This window comes from Macaca mulatta, chromosome 2 (genome assembly GCF_049350105.2).
Source record: "Macaca mulatta isolate MMU2019108-1 chromosome 2, T2T-MMU8v2.0, whole genome shotgun sequence".
Taxonomy (NCBI): Eukaryota; Metazoa; Chordata; class Mammalia; order Primates; family Cercopithecidae; genus Macaca; species Macaca mulatta.
This window is the reverse complement of record NC_133407.1, coordinates 169091131-169114860: the sequence shown is the minus strand read 5'-3', so window position 1 is coordinate 169114860 and position 23730 is coordinate 169091131. Positions and strand designations below refer to the sequence as shown.

Genomic DNA, 23730 nt, shown 5'->3' with positions numbered 1-23730 from the left:
GATAGTACGTTGTGAAGGCTTATAATCAAGGTATTGAAAACATAGGTAATATTAATATAGCCATTGAAACACAAAGAAATATATCATTGTCTTGCCTTTGTATCGCAGGTATACTAATCAAATTCTGACTTCTTATATATTTCAATTTAGTCATGAAATTCTTCCACGGCCACTTGGAACTCCAGATCTCAGCCACTATAAGAGAAACCTCTCTGGCAGATTATATATTTTTAAAATGTCATGTCTTGGGAATACTCTTAAATATGTGTTTTCACCTATTCTCTGCTTAAAGTGGCTTATATAATTTCCTATGCAGTCAATAATAACATGTTTTCAAAGCGTTAGAGATCTAGCTTGCCCTCAGTGCAGTTCTAATAGACATCCCTACCAGAGACTATGAGATAGTTTTCCTGGGAGTCTGCGCAGTTTGAATATTAACTGAGGAATGTTAACCTCCTATGTAGGTCTTGGTGGTTATGGCCTAAGAGCTAGTTACATTTTTTATACCATATTGTAAACATTTAACACCATTTCCCTTTAAACTTTTTTTCTTTAGAAAACAAGATAACTAATGAAAATTACCCAAGAAATTCACATAAATAGTGTAGTACTAACTAACATGAGCTAACTACAATAGGCAAACTTTACTATTAATACAACATTAAACTTTTACCATACTAGCCCTAATAAAACTCTGAGAATATTTCCTATCACAATGACAGCTGAGGAATTTAATGTGCCTCACAAACTATAGGAATTGTGATAGGAAGCTGATTCTGTCCTAGAGGCCACTGACACACCTGATAGGGCTGTAGCAGAGGTCAGTCTCTAAAGGAAACTTGGGATATACGAGCATGTATGAGTTCTATGGTTAAGAATCTGAATCACTCAGTATAGCAGACAAAATTCCAAAGCTGAGTACCAATGTAATATCCTGGATCACTGTACCAGCTTGGACAAGAGTACATGCAACAGGCACATACAATGCACATCTGGTTAAATGTAAAATCATCCATTGCTAAAGTATTTTAAACTTCTAGGAGAAATCTACTGACAATGTGTTAATAGCAAGGACAACTAAAACAATAAAATAGCATCTCTCTCCTAAAATTTAAGAACATCGAGTAAGTGCCCCTTAGGCTGGGTTGTGATTCCTGGAAGTTTCAGCCTATGAGAACCATATTGGGGACATCAAAGACTCCCCCTCTTTCCAAAAAGCAATTCACTTCAGATGCTGCCACACAGTCGAATGCTTTTATGGCCACCATGTTTTTTTTTCTGGTTTTTGTTTCTTCTTTTGTTTTTTCCACACTTAATATTTTAGAACATACCAGATTCTTGAAATTAGAAAGAATATGAGAAAACTCAGTAAGATGGAATACCTCTAGAAAAGAAACTAAGCAGGGACCTGATGGTAAAGGGTAAAAACACATTCCAATAGGAATTCTACTTTTAGGGAGAGTATGAGTTATTAAGAAGGATATGGAAGGCACATTTTGGCTATGAAAGCTGGTCTGTGGACTCCTCTGCTAGTCTCACATCAGACAGGATGCAACCACCCCCACTCCATTCCTTCGACAGCTTCCCAGAGCACTCTCAACCAGTGTCCCTTATATTGAGGACAACACTATATTTGGGTTTAATACTGTGAGGACAGTCATTTAGTTTTCCTGTGGCAGGATGATAAATTTCCCCGGAACCAAATAAGGATTCTCATTGCATTCTTCTGCTTGATACTATGAATGCAGAAGAATAAAGAAGAGGGTGTGACAAATCATATTTTCCAAAGGTCGGGTGTGGGGAGGTTCCCTAACATTTAAAAGCAACCAGTTAGCAAAGTGATCTTTAGAACAGTATTAGCAAGAATGTTTGCTCTACATCCAATATAGATATTCTTTCCTGCTTAGCTGGGTATACTGTGAGCATAATGTAAATACTCAGAACAGAAATGCATGGAAAGCTGGTGGAGTGAGACTCCAAATGAACAATTAATCCCACTTTCACTTCCCCCATCTACCTCCCTGAATACTACCTCCCTGCCCCCACTCACCTATCTTCCTCCCCCCACAAGCATGTTTGCTAGGCATGTCAAGGCTGACATCCATCGGTGGCAGTATGAAACCTATGCCTGCAGGCTGCTCCTGAGCATAGTCTCAAGGCTCTGCCATTGTCCGTAGAGTGCTCTCAGTTGTGCCCGCTAAAAATCTTCATCATTCCATTTGACTGTTTGGTAGTATTTCTTTAATTGTATTTTTTGCTTGTTTGTTTTAAAAACACCCTTTATTTCCTGCTTGCCTTAGAGACACCAAGAATAAAATCCTTGACACATCAAATTCTGGAACCTCACCACTCACCAGGACTGTGGTTCCTGATCCAAGGAGTGACGACTGAGAATCAGCACACAGTCTCTTGAGGGTGTCCAGGCCTGGCTGTTAAGCTCCCTGCTCTGATTAGTTTGTCGAGTTCACAGTGTTCCAGAGTGCTGAAGCACAGAAATTAGGGAGGGGAGGTGGAAGGAAAATCACTGGAGCCTCTTACGATCTAACTTCCACTAACTGGGAGGAAATGTCTTATAAATAAACAACAGTAAGAGAAACAAAAAAAACCCATCCCGTCCTGCCAGAGGAATGTACATTATTGTCTCCCGACGGAAAACTTTACACCACACCAGAATGCAGCCATGTCTCCTGAAACTACCTCCCTCAAAACAGAAAGAAAAAGAGAATCAAAAAGGAAAGGAGAACAAAACAGAACAAAAAAGATTTCATCCCCTTGAATTCTGTTGGGAAGTTCATGTGAGTTCCCAGTAGACAAACTAAACTAAGCAATTTCAACAGTGTCACTGTTCCAGAATTTTGTGCAGAGGCTGCTTATTAGCCAAATTTCATTTCTGCCCAGATCACTGCTGTACCATCCAGACATTTTCAGAAGGGAAGTTCAGGGAAGGGGGGAAGGGTACGACTGTGGAGAAGAGGAAGAAGAGAGGACAAAGGAAAACTCCTGATGAACCAGAATGCCCTAGCCACGGCCATGATAGAGCGAGCCCCCACCCGCCACCCGACTACTGCTTGTTGAGGACTTGGTGATGCGGTGTGTTTTATCTACTTACTCTTTCTGCTCGGGAGGCTGAGGTTCCTACATTTCCAGCTCATGCTGGACTGTACCGTAAGCAACAAGTGAAATGAGTTCAGTGATCTCATTCTAGTCCTTCGACTCCTGTCCACATCACTAAGCGACTGCACAGCTTGGCACAGGCCAGGATGAGTCAGCAGTCTCTGGTCATGAGAGGCCAGGCCTGGAATAGCAGGGGGGTTTAGGTCAGGAGCAAAATGAAGCAGAAAGGCAGTCTAGATGGCAGGACTCTGTTTTGCAATATCAGAAATCCTGCAGGTCAAAATGAAAGCGCCTCATCAGCTCTGGGGTGAAGATTGTAGGACTGTAAGAAAAGAAGCATCAAGAGAAAAAAAAGCTGCTTACCAAACATAGCAAGGACAAAACAGAGTGCCACAGGCAGAAAAAGAGGGCGCTGGTAGAGCCCTGGAGGATAAAAGATGCTCATTAAGGTTTCTGAAATATCTTTTCTTCCACATGCTCCCAAACGTGATTAAGAAATGGTGATTTCCTATATACTATCCTAGTATTTTCGCACTGTTTTCCCAATTCAGTAAGTAGCAAAACAAATAAAATGCAAAGCACTGCAGTTAAATAGCAAGAAAAGCCTCATATTTCATAAAATAATACAATTATGAGTCTGATACCTCAAGTACATTAGGGTTAACAGTGTCTGTATACAGCCTGTATGAAATGGTTAAAGAGGAGTACTCTTTAAATTGAGCTTGGGAGGGGATAGAGAAGAGCTTAAAGAAAAGAGAGATACCAGTTAATGATAAAACACAGGGGAACTATGACACTGTGACCATATTTCTACTCAATGGGACCAGCATAGACCTCCATTAAACCTCCATCAAGAAGTGATGTTCCCACTAACAGGACTTCAAACACCTCTCCCTCTGCAGCAGTATTGTAATATAGCAAGGGGAGACGGAAAATAAAATAGACAGAAAAACAAGGTTCAACATAAAAAAAAATAGTGATAGACATTTTGTTTCAGAGGAGGCAAATTGCTCTATAAGTCAACTGATACAAAAAAGTCTTGGTATCTGAACAGACTTAGAGAAATCATATCTAGATGAAGATACCAAGGTGGAGACTGATAATTGTCAGGAAATGATAGTAATGGCCATAAAGACGGAAGAAAGTAATCTCAAGTCACATGATGTAGAATAAAACAGCATGGAAAACAGAAGGAGAGCAACAGACTTGGGGAACACAACTAAAATATTTCTTTAAAGTCCTTTCAAGAGGAATAATGAGGACCCACCACATAGTTCCTAAATGTTGTCCCTTAGAGATGCACAGATGTATATGGGTAAGAAAATGTAAAATAAACTTTCAGCTTTCATTTCAGAGGGTATTAAGTCATCTCAACACATATTTACTAACTGTTTAACCTTGGGCAAATGAACTTTCTAGTCTCAGTTTCTCCCTCTTTGAATAATATTGTCATCCTCATGGAATCATTATAAGCACTGAATCAATGTTCATCAACCCTTATCACAGCGGTACCTGTCATATGGCGAACATTCAATAAATTGCTTATTATTCATATTATTTGATTATCACATCATATCATCTGTATAAAAGTACCCAGTGAAAGAATCCCCTCCAGCATTGTTCCACTGGATTGAGTGGAATCAATATGAAGACTTTAGTAAAATCAGTTGAGTAACACTGCTGACAATGCTGCTTTAAAAAGATTATTTCTGTCTGGGTACGTTAAACATTATACTTGAAGACACAGGATGTTGGAAATCTATTATGTGAAATCCTTGAATTTGGGTATCTATGTTGTCAAAGCAACTTGGAGCCTAACAGTTGTCCAGTAACTAGAGGCCCAAAAAAGAAAAGAGGAATTTTTAGAAGCTTCTCCAAAAGCAACAGGATAAAAGTGTTATTGGCCTTAACCGCATGATGAGGGCTTTTTACCAAAGGGGAAAACGTAGTCCAGTTGATCATCGCAGCCTAATTGATTAATTGTAGGTCTGACCATCTGGCTGATGAATGCTGACACCCAGCAGTGATTACTGTGTAACACAAATCCGGATGTGCTCTCCCTGATGCCTCCCACAATAATGGCAACTCTGAACTTAAGGTTAGTTTATTCAGGCCTCTTGGCTCAATCTCTTCATGGAATAGCGGTTGTGGCAGGGAATATTTTACTAGACCTGGTCAAGCATTATCTTCTCTTATTTCAGTTACCCACTCTTTTCCAACTCTACTCCTACCCACTCCTAAGCCCTCTCTTGTATATAATCACTTTTCATGCAAAGCATTCCATCTGTAGTTTTCATCATATTATCTGATTCTCTCATTTCTGGTTGCTCTGTTCTGAAAAATATTTGACTAAACTAGAAGATCTATACTGCTACAATGCTATTTCACAGGGGATCCTATTGGGACATTTTTATTGTATCTTATTTGCTACTGGTTTACTTCAAATTACTCTGTGCTTCCAAACAAAGAAAATTATTTCACCTATCTCATTAGCCTGACTAAAAGTCCCACATATGGCCCAAGTTTTCCATGAGGTTAACAATACAAGGGTTAACAGAAGATAATTCTTACATCGTAAGCCTACTTCTGACCCTCAGTTAGGAGTATCCCATGAAGAAGATTCCCCTGGAGCATACTTTACTGCTAGAGAAAGAAAGTAAGACCCATGTAAATGACAAGGTTCAACAGCAATGCCATCCACAAACCAATCTACACCTGGAGATGACTTGTGCATGGAGAATTTGCCAAGCAAATAAAACCTGTACATATAAATATAAACCCTGCGGAATTAGAACCAAATAATTTCACTGTATTTTGTGGGAATGCACAGGGGAGTAACTGACACAAAACATCTTATACAACCTTGACCAACAAGTCACAATGACAAATCATCCATTTTCTCTTTTCTTTTCCCAGACTGATTTCCACTCTAAATTCATCTTTTCTTTCACTCCCCACAGATGCTGAATTCTTCTATGTTCCAGGCTGAGTTAGTGTTAACTTTCAGTAGAGGACGGCAGTAGCATGCTGAACTGTACAGTTCCGGGCTGGGAGTTGGGAAATGTTTTTGGCCTGACTGTCAGTAAACAACTATGTGTCTTGGGCAAGTCAAGTCCCTTAACTCCCCATGTCTCAGTCTCTTCATTGAAAAATGATAGGGTAGGACTGCATAAACTCCATAGTCTCTGCCAGCACTAAGATTCTATGGTTCTATAGCTCATTTCCTTTTTTTTCTCCCTTTGGCATCAACTGCTCAACAACTCTGCTTATAGTAATTTCTATGCTCTCAGTTACTAATGGAAAAATATGTCCTTCATTTACTACTTGGTATTTTGTATTTGTAATCTCTCTTTTTTTATTTGATGCTAGATATTTTGAGTCATAAACACCAACATATCCAAATAGATGGCTTTAAATCTGAAGGCGTTTAAGGAAAATAGCTTTCCCATGTAGAATATTTAGTGTAGCTGGGCATGGAGAAAGCCAGCCATCCAAAAGTGGAGCAAAGGGGCCAATTCACAAATGAGAGAAAGCCTTCCATAATAAGAGTCTCCAGACTCTTTAACTTAGATAAAGCTAAAATGCTACCGACTTCCAACTACTTTTCCAATCAATCCCAGACACCATCACAGACACTTAGGACTACAAATCTGAGGACCAGCACTGGCAGCAATGCAGTTCTTATTTCACCTCCACCATCCATTGCCAAGTAGGATTTAGGATGGCATAGTAATAAGAGCCAAGAGGACAATCTGTCATTTATTTTCCTCCAAACTTTTTGAAATTTCCCATTTGGGCTCTGTTTCCCAGTTTTAATTTGGTAACTGCCATTTTTCAGCATTTCCTTTAACAGGTTACTAATAATTTCGGATACAGGATCTCATATTTCATTTTATGCTGTTAGAACTGCTGTTAATATTTCATCTGCCTTCAATTCAGCTCTGAATAAAGGCTGCTGGGTTTTGATACACTGTTAACACTTTGGTTCTGGGGATTTGATCACCATGTTCATCCAGTTTGTCCATATTTTGTTAAGAAAAAGTAATAGGTTAGCTAACTCAGAAATATCTCAGCGTGTGCTATATACATTCTATGGATATGTCAGAGTTGTCTTTTTCTGGATCTTTGATGAAAACCAACAAAAGCAAGTATCCTGCATTTGTTTTCACAAATGACTTGCCATTTGCTTCAGTGTCAGTATTCTGGAAGCAGGGGGCAGTGGTTAAGATTCAGGGCTCATAGGCAGATCTAGGTTCACATTTTGGCTCTGAAATTATTATATGTACACCTCAGGCCAGTTCCTTAATCTTACCAAGTCTTTCTTTTCCCATTTGTAAAATAGGGATGATAATAATATCCACTTCTATTAATTAATATGAGGATCCAATAAATTAATATAAAGTATTGAGGACTTTCTGAGTTCTCAATAAAGGATGGTTATCATTATCCTAGCATTAATAATATACAAATTTACATTATGGAATTATTATTTTGCAACATCTTTTCAGGGTCAACAAATTATTTTTCAGTCCAACCTTTGTTGTTTGCTTCATTATAGCTTACATTTTTAAAAAGTCTCAGCAAAATCATGTAAAATATTTAAAAATTTGATCTTTAAACTGTATATACAGTTAGACTAATATATAGCACCATATTATTGTAGCACTTTCCAGTGTAGCAGCAAATTCTCAAAACTTTTTGTCCATCTAATAGCCAGCCCTAGATAATGCACATTGTACCAATACTAATCTGTTCTATAAAAAGATGACTTATAATATTTACCTTCTCCTACTCCCAAAGAATATAGATTATTTTAATATTCTTTGGGTATGTGTCAGTCAGGGCCTGTTTGTAGAGAGAGATCATACAGCAATTTGAATAGAAAAATTTAGTTTAAATTATTAATAATAACAGGGTATTAAAGTAATGAGAGTAGCTAGTAAGATGTAAAGAATTCTTTAAAGAATGTAAGAATAACATGGGCCAGACGCAGGGGCTCATGCCTGTAATCCCAGCACTTAGGGCCGAGGTGGGTCTTTAGCCTACGAGCTGAAGACTAGTTTGGGCAAAATGGTGAAATGCTGTTTCTACAAAATATTAGTCGAGCATGATGGTGTGTGCCTGCAGTCCCAGCTACTTGTGGGGCTAAGGTGAAAGGATAGCTTGATTCCAGGAGGTTGGGGCTGCAGTGAGCTGTGTTCATGCCACTGCATTCCAGCCTGGGTGACAAAGCAAGACCTTATCTCAAAAAATAAAAAAGAATAGAAGAATAACAAATGTAAGGAACAGCCATTATTTGTAGGGCTAAGATAGCATACCCAAGGAAGAGTCTCCTCCATCCCTGGGCTGAGATCTAGATGTAGGACTCAAGATAAAAATCTTCTGGACCCCTGGACCAGGATCCAGACCTTGTTAGACAACGCACAGTCATAACTCATTGAATGGCGAGAAGTTGCTGGGGAGCTGCATCAGTAGAACCTGCACTCTAGGGTGCCAATGAAAGCTATTTACAGGGAGGTATCTCATCTGAGGCACTCTGCTATAAATTGCCCAATGTGTGTGTACACGTTTGTGTATGGTGGGTGCCAGGGGTAGCTGCTACCTACCAGGTACTAGAGAAGCTATCTGTGCTTCAGCTGCTGGGTACCCGGTTAGCTGCATTTGCTGCAGGAGCTAGACGCTGTAAAAGTTGCTTACATTGTAGAAGCCAGGCTCTGGAGAAACCGTGCGCATTGCAGGAGGCTGCCAAAGTAGTGCATGACAACCAGGAAGGAAAATTTCTTCTTTCTGCAATGTCTCTCTACTTTCTCTACTGACAAAGCACCCTCATACCAGCTAGCAAAGAAAAAATATTCAAAGAATCCAGATACATTTTTGCCGAGCAGGCAAGGAGGACTACATTTGGAAGGAGGCAATATATTGGTAACTGGCACAGACATTATTTGCTCACACACTTCATGAAATAACGCACATTAGAGATTATAATTCAATATTTTCAACTGATTGCACTACTGTTCACGTTTACTAATAAACCAACTCCCTGTACATAGTTAAGCAAATACTGTCAGAATTAAGAAAAATAAGAGGCCAGTAAATAAATGCCTATAATAGAATATTTTAAAAAGTTACAGTACCAGTATATGTACAATAACCTTTTCCCCCAAGTGCTGCCCACATACATTTTAATTACATGTTTATAATTTACTTAAGAAAAAAATGTACAGAAATACTAAGCTATTGACCTAAATTTATGCAACAGTGATCTCACGCCAGAATCTCAACTAAGTGGGTAATCAGGAGAGTCATTACAAACAACCAAAAGCTTTGAGGTAAAAATTACTTCAATTATCATTTTTCCTTTCTCTTTCCTTTTCTTTTTAATTAACTCTAGAACTCATATTTTCTTCTTCTATGACAATTTTGTGGAGGGGTGGCTCTTAAATATAGGGTTTTTTTTTTTTTTTTTTTTTTTTTTTTTTTTTTTTTGAGATGGAGTCTTGCTCTGTTGCTCAGGCTGGAGTGCAGTGGTACAGTCTTGGCTCACGGCAACCTCCATCTCCCGGGTTCAAGCGATTCTCCGGCCTCAGCCTACCAAGTAGCTGGGATTACAGGCATGTGCCAGCACACCTGGCTAATTTTTGTATTTTTAGTAGAGACGGGGTTTCACCATATTGGTCAGGCTGGTCTTGAACTCCTGACTTCGTGATCCGCCTGCCTCAGCCTCCCAAAGTGCTGGGATTACAGGCATTACCCACATGCCTGGCCAAATATAGGTTACTGTTTTTCAGAAAAATACATATTTAGAAATTTTTCTTATGATTCTTGTCCTATATTGTTCTACCCTTAATATTAAATAGAGAGGCATCAATAAATGACCAACTTGGTAAACTATGACATTGTGATCATTGTTAGAACTAGTTTTACATATAGGGAGAGAGTATATTCCAAATTACCTCCCCTGCTTTTGCCTAATTCCCTTAAGAAGGGAACAGGTACTTTTGCTCTATAATTAGAGGTAGGGTTTAAAACCACAAACACCTGACATTAGCAAGGAGTACGGCTGTGAGAGGCTGACAGCAGAAAAGCTAATTGGGTGAGGAGAGTTCTATGGAGAGTAGACTGTACTGAAGTCAAGACCACAGAACACCCTTCTCACCATTCATCCATTTTTACCTATGCCTGGCCATCAGCAGTACTATCTGTTCTCACTACTATGGAAGGGGTCTACTTGTTACTTCACAGTTGTGTTTTCTGAAAGCCAGTGGTATCCGCAAAGCAAGCCATGTTGGGTTGTCTCACAATCACACTGTAGGCATCTCTGCCAGCTGCAGGTGGTTATCCTTATGATTTCCTTTGGTTTGTGTTATGTGTGGTACTGAGGATAAACTTAATGACCCTATGTTTAGTTCTCTCCTCCAACACACATACACACTCCCCTCTCCTCTGCAATTCCTGAGTTCAAAAAGAGATGATGACAAAGGAGTGTCATAAGTCCTTGTCAGGCAGGCGACTCCATTTTATTTTAGTTTGCCCTTCTGTTCTGTTGGCTTTTCTGCTATGACCCACTATACTTACCCTGTCGGCTGTTCTTACTAGCAACATGCCTTTTTAATCAGCCTTCCTGGGGTCTGCATTTGATTACAGCATTTGTGTTCTATTTTGATTCTTTTGTACTGTGCCCTGTGGTGTTAGCTTGAAAGGTGTTATTTATAAAATGAAATTCTATTGTATTGCCAGTTGGATTCAAAGAGGACATATAATATTAATGCAGAATGTATTTAATAATATCTTGAATCTATTAAATCAATTTCTTCATGAGAATACAGAATGGAAGCGAGGCACGTGGGCTGATAATCAGGTAATAAGACTTAAGAATCACCTGAACTTTTTCTTCACAAGCTTTCCTGAAAGCTGGCACAAGAATCATTCTCTTAATGTCAGGGTTTCCAAGTGGAGGAGACTACCTTTCTTCAGCCAGACCAGTGCAGTGCGCACCTGTTTAAACATTCAACTGTGCAGGCCAAACATTTTCCTAGGCTTTTAGATGCAAATTTTTTGACTAAGGAAACTATGAGACCAAACACGAATATGGTTTTTTTACTACATAGGAAGATTTAGGTTATGAAGGAAATGTAATCACCTATTTCTAAGGATCTACTTTCAAGATTTGTAAAAAGAAGTATATTTGTTCTCACACTGACTCTTCTCAAAAGCAGGATAGGAAAATTCTAGTGATACCAAGAACTGATGCAAAGTTTCCAAGGTGGCATGTTCAGAATGATGTTCTCAAATAGCAAAAGGGCAGGTTTCATTATGGACTTCTGGGCCTACAGTCAAACGTTTCTAGATTAGATTGATGGAGGAGTCCCCAAGTTTTTTCAACTTCTAATGTTAATTCCAACTAAAGACGGAAACATTGTACACTGTATCACAGCTTGCACAGCACACTTCTTGCTGCATACATTCCATTCTTTCACCACAATTTTTTTTCCTGTTGATATATCTGAAATCATCAACGGCTATGCTGCTGTTTGGATAGGGAATAAGAAAGAATCTGGTTTGAAAGATGATTTAGGAATCAGGCTCTGCAGAACTTACTAAAAGAAACTGTAACGTACAAAGGAACCTGGCTGGGCAGTCTTGAGAGTTCCTGCATTTTTACCTGTTCTCATTCAGTGGCATATTATATAACTCCAGAAAAATCAGGTCCAGTTTTCTAATCACTAAAAGGGGAATAACTGTCCTTTTCTACTCGCACTGGGCTACTTTAGTGATGGATAAGAAAATGATTCCAGAATCTTCTAAATGCTTGGCAATGAAGGTGAAATACAAATGCACAATATTATTAAAATGATAGTTTAGACCCCATTTTTGTTTCTCCAAATCTAGAGATGAAAATAGTAACAAGGAAATAAATTTCTTCCACTTCAAAAAATAAATAATATACCCTTATTTATAAATGACATGTCAAACATAAGGAACTAGGATGTATTGGGGAATACACATCTCAATTTTGAAGGCATCAAATTATAAGCTATTTGCATGAAGGAATCACATTCATCTCTGTATCCACTCAGGTTCTACCTCATTGATTTACATTATGTAAGTATTCCATTCATTAACATATGTTGAATTGAAATGAAAAATGAGATCGCACAAGTTTAGAGCTCAATTAACTAGAGACCATGTTAAATCCTGTTGCCTCTTTTTGCAGATGATACAACTGAGGCCCAGATAAGTGACTTATCTAAGTCCAATACTAAAAATATAACAAGTTTTACAAGAGTTATTTTAAAGATCCGCCACTGAAAATACATCACTGAATTAAAACAAAATAGATATTCTTCTGTCAAAATAAGAAGCACTATTCAGCTCAAATAATTTGATGTATCCTAACCTAATCAAGAAGGCTGAAGCCTAAAGTAACAAGTAAACGTAATCAAATAGCTATAGACCCATAGGCATGTTAGAAATGCCAAGTTACTGAGTGGTGCATATCTTAACACTTTGTCTATCAGCCAGTTCAAATGGCATATTTTTTTTCAAGTAAAATTAATGTCTTAACAAATAATAGGGGTGAAGTCAGCAAAATGGCAGAGTGGAAAACTCTACCTTTCATTCTTCCACAGAAATACTGATAAAACAATGTTGGAACCAAAATACCTTGAAAATATATTCAGATTGTAGCTGAGAAGTAGAGGTACCCTAGAGGATCCCAAACTAAAAGCAGTTGCATTTGCATGGGTTAAAAGTGCAATTTCACTTTAGAATGTCATGTCACTACTTCCCCCAGACTGGCTTAGCGCATCACTTAGAGGATTGCTTCAGCTCATGATTTCTCCCGTGCCGTAGAAAGTGGGATTGGAGTGTGCATCTGGCTTCCTGGCCTCTGGCCTCTGAGAGAACCCTCTGTTGGGTCAGTTCCTATATTACCTCATCCTGAGTACTGATGCACCTGTAGAACTTTGTTCCCAGGGATGGGCAGGAACAAAGAAAGGAAGGCAACTCCTTACAGTTGGAGCTGCCTTGCAAGACTAGGAACAGGGGCAGAACTGAGGTTATTCTTTCACGAGGGAGGAAAGGGAATGAAGGAGGCCTTATTCTCAGCATTTCAGAGTGCCCTCTGTGAAGCCAGTTTCCATTTCACCTTGTACGACCATTAGAACTTGGTTCTGAGGGCTAGTTAGCAAAAAATAAAAGGAGCAGGCATCCTTTTGCAGCTGGCACTGCTCTGTATAATAAGAAAAAAGCGCAGAACTAAGCCTTTTCCTTGAGAAGGCCAGGAAAGAAGTGTAAAGGGCCTTGCCCCCAGTCTTAGACTGTGCTCCCCAAGGTGTTTGTCTCTATCTTGTCTCATATTCAGCACCATGAACTGGTAAACGTCTCCACTCATCAAAACTAGTCTATAAAGACTGGGAAGATAGCTGCTACTTCAAATGTACGGATCACAAAGAAAATCTATAAGGAACAGAAAGAGTCATCTCCAATAACCATCCTGAAAGAAACAGAGATCCCTGAATTAACTGACAAAGAATGCAAAATAGATGTCTTAAAGAAGCCCAGTGAGTTACAAGAGAACACTGAGAGATAGCTAAATAAAATTAGGAAACAGATACAAGAATAAAATGAGAAGTTAAATAAAGAGATAGAGATAATAAAAAAGAACCCAATAGAATTACTGAAGCTGGAGAACACAAAAACTGAACAGAAAGATTCACTAGAGGAGTTCAAAAGCAGACCTAATCAAGCAGAAGAAACAGTGAACACAAAGACCGATCATTTGAAATTATGCAGTCAGGAATACAAAGAAAAAAGAATGACGAAAAGTGAGGAAGGCCTAAGTGACTTATGGGACTCCAACAAGTGAATCAATAAACACATTAGGGAATTCTTGGGAGAAGAGAGGGAAAGGGGTAGAAAGCCTATTGAAAGAAATAATGGCAAGGAACTTCCCAAATCAGGGCAGAGAAATCAACATCCAGATTCATGAAGTCCAAAGAACTCCAAAGATCTACATTAAATTAAATTATAATCCAATTGTCAAAAGTCAAAGACAGAGAATTTTGAGAGCAACAAGAGCGAAGCAACTCATCACATTCAAGGGAGTCCCCATAAGACTGTCAGCAAATTTCTCAGCAGAATCCTCACAGGCAAAGAGAAAGTAAGATGACATATTCAAAGTACTGAAGATCAAAAAACAACAACAACCTGTCAACCAAGAACCGTATACTCAGAAAAGCTATCCTTCAGAAATAAAGAAGAGGTAAAGACTTTCCTAGACAGACATGTTGAGGGGTGTTCACCATCACTATACCTGCTTTGCATGAAAAGTTCTTTAAGCTGAAAGGATGTTGATCAGCAGCATGAAAAGATGAAAGTATAAAACTTACCAAAAAAATTAAGTGTATAGTCAAATACTAGAAAGCTCTAGTGCTCTAATGATAGTGTGTAAATCACTTTCAACTCTGGTATAAACATTAAAAGACAAAACTATAAAAATAATAACATGATTTGTTAATAGATACACAGTATAAAAAGATGTAAATTGTGACACTAATAACATGAAGTGTGTATACAGGAGAAGTAAAAGAGTAGAGATTTTGTATGTGATCAAATTTAAGTTGCTATCACCTTAAAATAGATGATTATAAGTTGTTTTATGGAAGTCTTATGGTAAATACAAGCAAAACACCTGTAGTAGATATATAAAAGATAAAGAGAAAGGAATCAAAGCATATTGCTACAAAAGATAATCAAATCACAAAAAAGACAGCAACAGAGGGACAAAGGAACTACAAAACAACCAGACAATAACTTAAAAATGGCATAAGTTCTCACCTATTAATAATTAAGTGTAAATGGATTAGCTTCCCCAATCAAAAGATACAAACTGACTGAATAGATATAGATTAAGAAGACGACTAACCATATGCTGCTAAAACAAAACAAAACAAAACAAAAACACACTTTAGCTTTAGGGACAAACATAGACTCAAAGTAAAAGGTGGGAAAAATATACTCCAAGCAAATGATAACCCGAAGCTAGTAAGAGTGGCTATTCTTATATCATACAAAATAGACTTTCAGCCAAAAACTGTCACAAGAGACAGAGAAATCCCTATAACAAGAAAGGGATTAATTCATTAAAATGATATAATAATCCCCTTGATTAGGATCTTTTTGATTGGAATCTTCTTGACTGGAGTAGAACAAAAACTGAATAACTGTAAACTATTATTCTGCAGTAGAGATCTCCAATACACTACTTTTTATTTTTCCAAAGTTTTCCTGGAGATCACAGAGAACTGAACATGGAGAAAAAGTGAGCAAGAGACAGCAGTAGGCTTGATGCTTTAAATGGCTGGATAGCTAAAGATTATTGTTTGTGTATTAAAAAAAAACATGATTCTAGAAACATAATTGGGGTTCCACAGATCAAATTCAAATTATTAACTTAGTATTTCAGCCTCCGTTACTCGCCCTGTCTTGCTTAGGCATCCTAGGTTCCAGTACTTCCCAACAAGTGTTCTGTGGTGAATGCAGACTATGTTAGTGTTTCCCTTTATTTTGGTATTCCCACAGGAGACCTAATTTTAAATTTTCTATTCTACTATCTCCATGATTTCTTAAATTATGTCTAGACTTCTGGATTAGAATATTATTCATTTACTTACTATGATTCAATAAGCACCTTCTATGTGTGAGACAGTAGGAATAAAATACAAATAAGACTTATTTCCTATCTTCAAAGAATAATGGAATTCACAATATAGTGGCCACTTACCACGTATAACATGTGTTCCTGCTTTTAAGCTTTTATTCTTTCTATAATTAGAGTATCCTACCATTATTTTATTGATTGAATTCCTTTATTATAGTCCAGCTTATGTTCTGCTTCTTCCATAAATTAATTTTTACTTTTTATAGCCCATGCTAATTTTCCTTTCCCCCCCACTATTACAGTGGAAGTGGGCACTATTTCCTACCCAAACTCCATTTCCTCATTCTTCCTAGCCGCAGACCTCTATTTTGTGCAGAGTGGCAATGTGCTCAGTGCTGGATGATGAGTTTTGAAATTTATAAGCCAATTATGACAAGTGTATTCTCTAATTTGCTTGCTTCCCTAGCAAAGAAGGGTGGCCTAGGGATTCAATTATAGCCAATAAGATCTATGTGGCAATCCACTTGAGAGGCAAGTTTCTGAGAAAGCTTTTTTTCCCGTTACAAAGAGGAAGGTAAAAGGCAATCCTTCTGTTTCCTCCTCCTTCCCTCTTTGAACATAGACATGATGCTTGGAGTTGTGGCAGCTATTTTGTGATCATAAAGCGACAAGCAAGAAAGAAAGACAAAAAGAATCCCAGAGATGTCAGCACAGACTTTATCACGTACCAGGAATTCCCTACCTCTCAACTTTTGGACTTCCTATTAGGTGAGAAAACTGAATCTCTATTTGTTTAAACCACTCAAGTCAGGATTTGCTACCTGCTGCTGAACACATTTCTAACCAAAGTAATAATAACAACATTCATAATTTGAATTCACCAAATTGTTCTTCCTAACTAGATAACAGACATTGGTCACATTCTTGGCACTTAATAAACATTCATTTGCTTCACATCTTGATTAAATATGCTAGACTTTTATATGTAATGAAATTCTCACACAGAAAGGAAGGGGGGAATTTGGATTAGTATCAGAAAAGAGGATTAAACCAGGTCAAAAAAAGGAAAATTAGAGTCTATAATAAAAAATTATATGACAAGAATTTGTTACAATGTAGCTCATTATACACAATATATAATTATTATATACATATTATATATAATTATAGCTCAATTATTATATACAATAAAAGCAAACTTTTAAATATTTTCCAAAATTAATAGCAACATATTTTAAGTAAGAAATAAGACAGTAGAATAAGCCCCCAAACAATAAATGTTTTAAAGAAGAGATGATATAAACAAGTCTTCTATTAAACATGAAGACAATCCTATGCAGTTCTACTTCTATTGAAACTAAGTGAGGAACTAGCGTTTGTCAAATACCACTAGCAATAAGACTCCTTCTCTGTCCTTTAGGTTGTATGACTGTGATTCGCCCCAATGCTACAGGCTCATTAGCATGCTAATTATTTCTAAAATTTTTCACCTGAGGTTTGAATCCATGACTTAGGAAACTATTATATCATTTGCTTTTGGAGAAAAGACTACATAAGTTGGGACAGAAGCTATTTTTAAGCCTTCCAAATATTACAAGTAAGTAGTAGGGAACTGTTGAGGAGAGAAATGAATAGCTTTGGGTCGTTTTAGGTTAGTGACCTTGAACATAAGGCGTGATTTAATCAGAAGCCAGAGTAATTATGGCAGGAGGTGGGGAAAAAGACTCAGAGCTGTCTGGAGTTAGGGAGGACTTTGGTGGCAGCTTTCAGCTTGAGCTAAAACTGCCGGATTCTGTCAGAGGCTCCACAAACAAAGGGCTGCATTATGTAACGCATCTTGTATGTCTTTGTGAACTATTCCACAACAAAGTTTCATTAGTTTTTTTTTCTCTCCTAGAGATTTTACCACTTCCAGCGTGCAAATTGTTGCTCAGAAGGGAAACTTTCTACCTTAAATAAAAGTTTAAATCGTAAGCAAACTGACATTTTTTTCAGGAACAAATCAAATTAATTTGAACTTTATAACAACTGGGAAAATGTTTTTTAAGTTAGGTGGATGATAAGTAACCTTATTTGAAGAATTTCCCAATAATTTAGCAATAGTTAGCAATAATTTAGCAAGAGTTAGCAATACTAGTTCATATCTCTCTCCCTCTCTGTCTCTATCATTTTCTGATAGTGTTAGTCTGTTTACACATGTAACACTTTTGGGTCACCTTTCAATGGAGCATTTCACAGGCAGAATTGGAAGACAGCATGTCACATGGATGGCACATAGCAATATGTTCTCATAAATAGTATCTGTTTTCAAAAGATAATATTTATTTTGTTGCCCATTATGAAGATATTCTAAGATTAATTATAGTCCTAATACTGTCAAATTTAGCTTTGATGTATAAAACTCTATTTTTTTAGTAGTTTACTTTTTTTTTTTTAAATCAATTACTAACTTAACAGGCTTTCATTTTACAACACTATTTTGGTCAGTTATAAAAATAATTTAACTGCCAAACGGATTTTCCCATTTAACATTTCAAATGTTGGTTTAATGCTTATCACTTAGACCTCTATGAAGATTGACTAAGGTTTACTGGGGGATATTGCATAGACCATGTCTTCTCGTCCAACAGTCTGGGCTGTGAATAGTCTAAATTTGCATGGAAGCTCCCAACTACCAAGTTATTCAAAAACTACAGGGACAGGGTGGGGGAATGATTCTCAGCAGGTGGCACTCTTCCTTCTAATTTGGTCTTGAATGAATGCACCAGCATTCTGCTATCTCTTGGGTGGAGTGTGAGATTGAATCATTCAATAATGCTTATAGCGCTTAAGAACCAACTTCAAGGGAACTGTGGAATGAAGGCAAGTTATAGGTAACATACATGGATTTTCATTCTGCTGGACTTTTTCATTCAAAACAGCATCACTGTCAGACTCAGAATTATGGATAACCATGCCTCTCAGTCTACTCAGGATAGTTCCAATTTCAGTTCCAATGACCCAGGCACAATTATTAGTAGTGTTCACTTTCACTCTCAAAAGTGTCCTAGTTTGGATGATAAATTATGGGGTTACTCTGTATATAAGCTTTGAAAAAGTTATTCATAACACCATTTACAGTGATAATCATTCTATTTAGGACAAATTAAAGTAGACTCTACTGGCCAACTTCTATAAAAAGAAAGAGATAAACTAAAATATCATTAATTTAATCTCAGAACTTCAATCAGAAAGACCCTGCTATCTAAAAAGTTTATTTTACGATGACAACAAAATTTCTATGAATTATTTTGGATTTCTAATTTTAGGTCATTTTTTAAGCTTTATTTTATACAAGCAAGCACATATGCCCTTAAAATTTGTGGTGGAGAAAGAAGTACAATATCTGAAATAAAGTTCTTTGAATCTTAGGTTTGAATTCTAATTCTACTGTTTACTCAGTGTGAAAATTTAAATAATTTCTGTGAACATTATTATTAACCCTTTCTAAAATGTGTTTAAAAATATTTTTAAAACCAGAAGGGAAGAACTACATATGCTATGAAAAGCTGTAAGTTATTAACAGTTACTATTATTTCTTTTTATAAATAATGATAGTTTTTCCCTTTTCAACTTCTATGACACTTTTATAGACTGTAGAAAAATTTGGCCAAGCATGTGGTAGCATAATCACCTTTGACACAGATCCACAATATTTCTGGGTGACATCTCTGCATGGACACTGATGGCCTAAAAGACCTAGAGAAGAAAGACTATAGATCTTGTATACCAAGGCCAAAGACTAAAACGCTGAAATTTAAAGTACAAAATTCTTGTGAACAGTTTTGTTAGTGGTATCATACATACCACTTATATAGATAATTTTTCTAGTATAGTTATAAGAATAATTTTTCTTATATAGACATAAAATAGGGTTCCTTATATAGATAATTTTTCCTTGGAAGGAAGGGGAAACTTGAGGGGAAAAGTGGCTGGAGTAGAAAGACTAGTTTGTAAGGCAGAAAGAGTTTCTAATTACTAGGTAGATTTTATTTTACTTTGTTCTACTTATTTTTACTAGCTAAATTTTAAAAAGAGATTCCGAGATCTCTATAGACACGTTCCCCTTTCTTTTTGCTGATGTTTTCGTATTTCTTTTCTGAAATCTTAATTTGATTAGGAAAAAAAAAATGGTGTTCCGATTCAATTCTCTTAGTTTACATGACATCAAAAAGTATATGGAGGGTGTCTTTAGTTTTTTATTTATATGAATGTAATCAAATAATTTTATTTTTTTAAAAAAGACTCACTGTCATTGTCTAAAAGACATTTCTTTAAAACTTTGAAGTAGTTATAGAAAATGCTCTCATAAATTATCCCTCCAAATTAACTGGCAGAAAGTGCTAATCCTGTTATGCATGCCATTTTTGTTTGTTTAAATTGACTACTCTGAGAATTAAGTCTGTATTACTTAGTTTGAGGCCTCAAGATTTTCAGGTATACACAAGGTTCTATCAACTAATTCTTTGTCTCACTGATGATCCTTTATTTTAAATATATTCTACTTGCAAAGGTGGTAGGGTAAAAAGAGGAGTGGCTGGCAAGAGACTAAAGAGGGGAAAGGATTCCCAAGAAGGTGGTACTTAATATCTCAGGGCTGAAAAAGAGCATTAGAAATCTTCTCCAATCTCTTGGAGAAAAAAATATCTTTCACACATTCTGCCTATTAGAACTTCATTTGTGTTTAACAAGCCCCTCTTTTAAAATGCAAATTTGCCTTGTGAACCTGTAAACCTCGTTCACACCTTATTGTTAATTACTTTGATGTTCTAGAATATGATCAACACTTAACTGATATTGGCAATCTAGGAATGAACAAATTGTTCAGGGTGAAAAAAGGAAAATTTTGGTGGAGTGGGGCTGTAGGTGGTAGTGTGAGAATTTCATTTGTGAGAAATAGAGCATACTGATATTCTGAAGTTTTGTCTAGGAGAATGGCAGTAGTTAGGGTACCACAAAACGAGCACTTTTCCTGATTGCCGATGTCTAGTTGAGATCAGAAAAAGTCTGGAAGCCTGCAAACCTAAGTTTTAAATATTTAGCCGTTACAAGCTAATCAAGCTTGCTATTTTCTAAAAACCTTTTAAGTTAATTCGTAATAGCTCTACAACTCGGTGACCTTGGGTTCTAAGACTCATTTGTTTCAACCTTCCAGGTTTAAAATTCAACTGATAAATGAATTCCAAGGAAAAAAAGTGAATATGGCCTAGTCCTTTTTTACTGTCTCCCTACTCATTTACTTCAGAGATTTTGGAATGCAATCCTAGAACATACTGTAAGCAATTTCAGAAGAATACACAGGATGCAGTATTTATCTATGTGTCTTAGTAAATGTCACTTGACCTGATATATAAAAAGTTTGCAAAATTTGAATTAGACTTTAGTTGACTTAAGCGACACATCTTAGCTAGGCAGAAATTTAAGGAAAAATTATTTTATGGCCTCTTGTAACATTATTAATCACCCCTCCTTTTATATAAAAAATAAATATGCTAAACTCTTCACTGTTCAGAAAGGGGGTCATCTTTCCTGCCAACATGGCTAATTTTAGTTTTTATGTAGTTGGATACATTTGTAAACTATTACATGAAAACATATGGTTGGAACATGCTTACTCCTTCATGAGTGTTCCTCTTTTGAGGCTGCAAAATTTTCCTTAGTTGCTCCATGTGCTACTTTGTTGTGCTGATGACTTCTTGTTCTAAATAATTTTCTTCCTTTTCCATTGTTAATGAAATGAGTTCTAATAAGGAACAAAGAAACCCTCTGATGAAAATCCCTTTCTTGTAGAATGGACTGGGAACTGATATAGGACACAGGGGAACAGCAAATGCTGTGTTGCATGTTCTTCAATCAAATGATCCCTTTGTAGTTTATTCACCTGAATGCATTTTGGCAAAGAGTGAAGCAATAGTGGGAAAAGGATTGTTTGTGTGGCTAATCTTCAGTTACTCAGAAAGTACTAGACATGTTTTCCTTACTATAAAACATAAATCTACACAGTTTGATTGGTGAATCACCATTTTAAGGTATCTAACCCATAAGGAAGAGTGAAAAACTTCCCCAGAGGTATTGAAATTTCACTAAACCTCTTCTTGGAGTTTTGGTGTATGATTCTCAGTTGATCTCTGAGTGTAACAGTCAACTATTAGATTGACATGACTGAAGTACAGTTTTTTCAAATAGAAGAGTATTTTAGAACAAATGAGAATTCTAACTCTTTAATTCAATTTCTAACTTTACATTTTGCCCGTACCTCTCCTTGTAACATTCTTCCCTTTTTCCCTACATATTTTTACCAGTAATCCTTTCATCTGCTCCTTGACAGTGAGATTCTACTGTTCTGGTACATTATAGGTTCTCTTTAACTATTTTTTGAGTGCACAAATGACCATTTGGACAAATATTATAAAGTGAACCATTAAAAAACCTTAATTACGCAAATTAATAAGTCTATACCTTTGGGAAAAAAGCCATGATAGTAACAAAATGAGTAACAATTCCAAGGATATTTAGGAAGGATAAAGCCTAGAAGATTAAAAATGAGATATTTTAGAATCATAAAAAACAAAACAAAACCAAATGACTCAATACAACTGAAAGCACATGTATGTGGAAAGAAGCTAATACATTATTGTAAAAAATTAAATGGAAAGAAACTAGAAATCTGTTGGTATTATTACATCAAAAGCAGGAAGTTACTTCTTTCTGCTTTAGAGAGAACAACAAATTTGCCAATGCCACCAAAGGCAGAATAGAGAGAGATGTTTGGAATTTAAGAATTACAGGTTATGTTATGGTTCGTTCATATCACTGCCATCACCGCAGTTCATTCATTTTGTGTCTAATTATTGATGTTGCCACTGTTGTCAATAAATGCTCAGCATTACTAATCATCAGAGAAACGCAAGTCAAACACAGTGAAATACCATCTCATACCAGTCAGAATGGCTGTTGTTAAAAAATCAAAAGACAACAGGTGCTGGTCTGGCATGGTTGTGCTGGAAAGGGAATGCTTACACATTGTTGGTGGGAATGTAAATTAGTCCTACCTATTAGGTACTGTGCTCATTACCATAGTAATTAGGGTGGGATTCCTATTCCAAACCTCAGCATCACACAATATTCCTATTGACTAAATCTGCATATGTACCCCCTGTATCTAAAATAAAATTTGAAATTTCAATAAAGATGGAACTAATCCCTTATATCACAGAATTATGTAGTTGTGGGTAGTCAGGATAAAGAATATTTAGGATATAATTTAAATGAGTTCACTAGCTCTGGAGATGAAAGAATAAACAGAAAACTAATCTAGAAATTAAAATTTTTTTCTTTCCCTAAGGATAATGAATAGTCCCTAAGGATAATAGTCCCTAAGGATAATGAATATTCATTATCAATATCAACAGCATATTATAATAAATCATATGCATTTATTGTTAATATAGTTTATTGCACACACATACACACTATGAGTTCCACGATGTTCATTGAACTGAATATTACAAAGTTTAAAGACCTATGAAATTACAGCAAGAGCTATCCATATAAAAATAAAATATTAGTGTTTGGAAGGACCAATTGTAGGAGACTATATTGGTGAGTTAATACAAAAGATCATCTTTTGTTTAAGAGTTCATATATTTTTGTGTAAATTATACTTATTTACAGAAATCTTCTTTACTACCAACTGTTCTCAAACCCATGCACTAATAAACAATTACTATATGTGATTACTTTATATTTACCTCAGACCTTTATGAATATCACTGAAAGCATTATTGGCAAATGTAATTAATTATGTAGGCAAATGGTAAGGATCTCTCAACCTCATCTTTCACCTTCTTCCCAATCACTCAAAGACTGACTATATCCATTTGTCTTGTTATCCAGCAATTGGCTTTATTTGTTAA

General features: G+C 36.5%; 1 protein-coding gene across 48 annotated transcripts in view; it reads right to left on the bottom strand.

The window, feature by feature from the left end:
• ZBTB20 (zinc finger and BTB domain containing 20) overlaps positions 1 to 23730 on the bottom strand; it is an 814450-nt gene that overhangs the window by 290850 nt on the left and 499870 nt on the right. Inside the window, exon 1 of one of the 48 annotated variants that reach the window (XM_077993870.1) lies at positions 3110 to 3178. The exons of the other annotated variants lie outside the window; for them this stretch is intronic. The gene's annotated coding sequence lies outside the window, so the exon portion shown is untranslated. Of the gene's footprint in view, positions 1 to 3109; positions 3179 to 23730 lie in introns of those variants that run through there. 48 annotated transcript variants of the gene reach the window in all.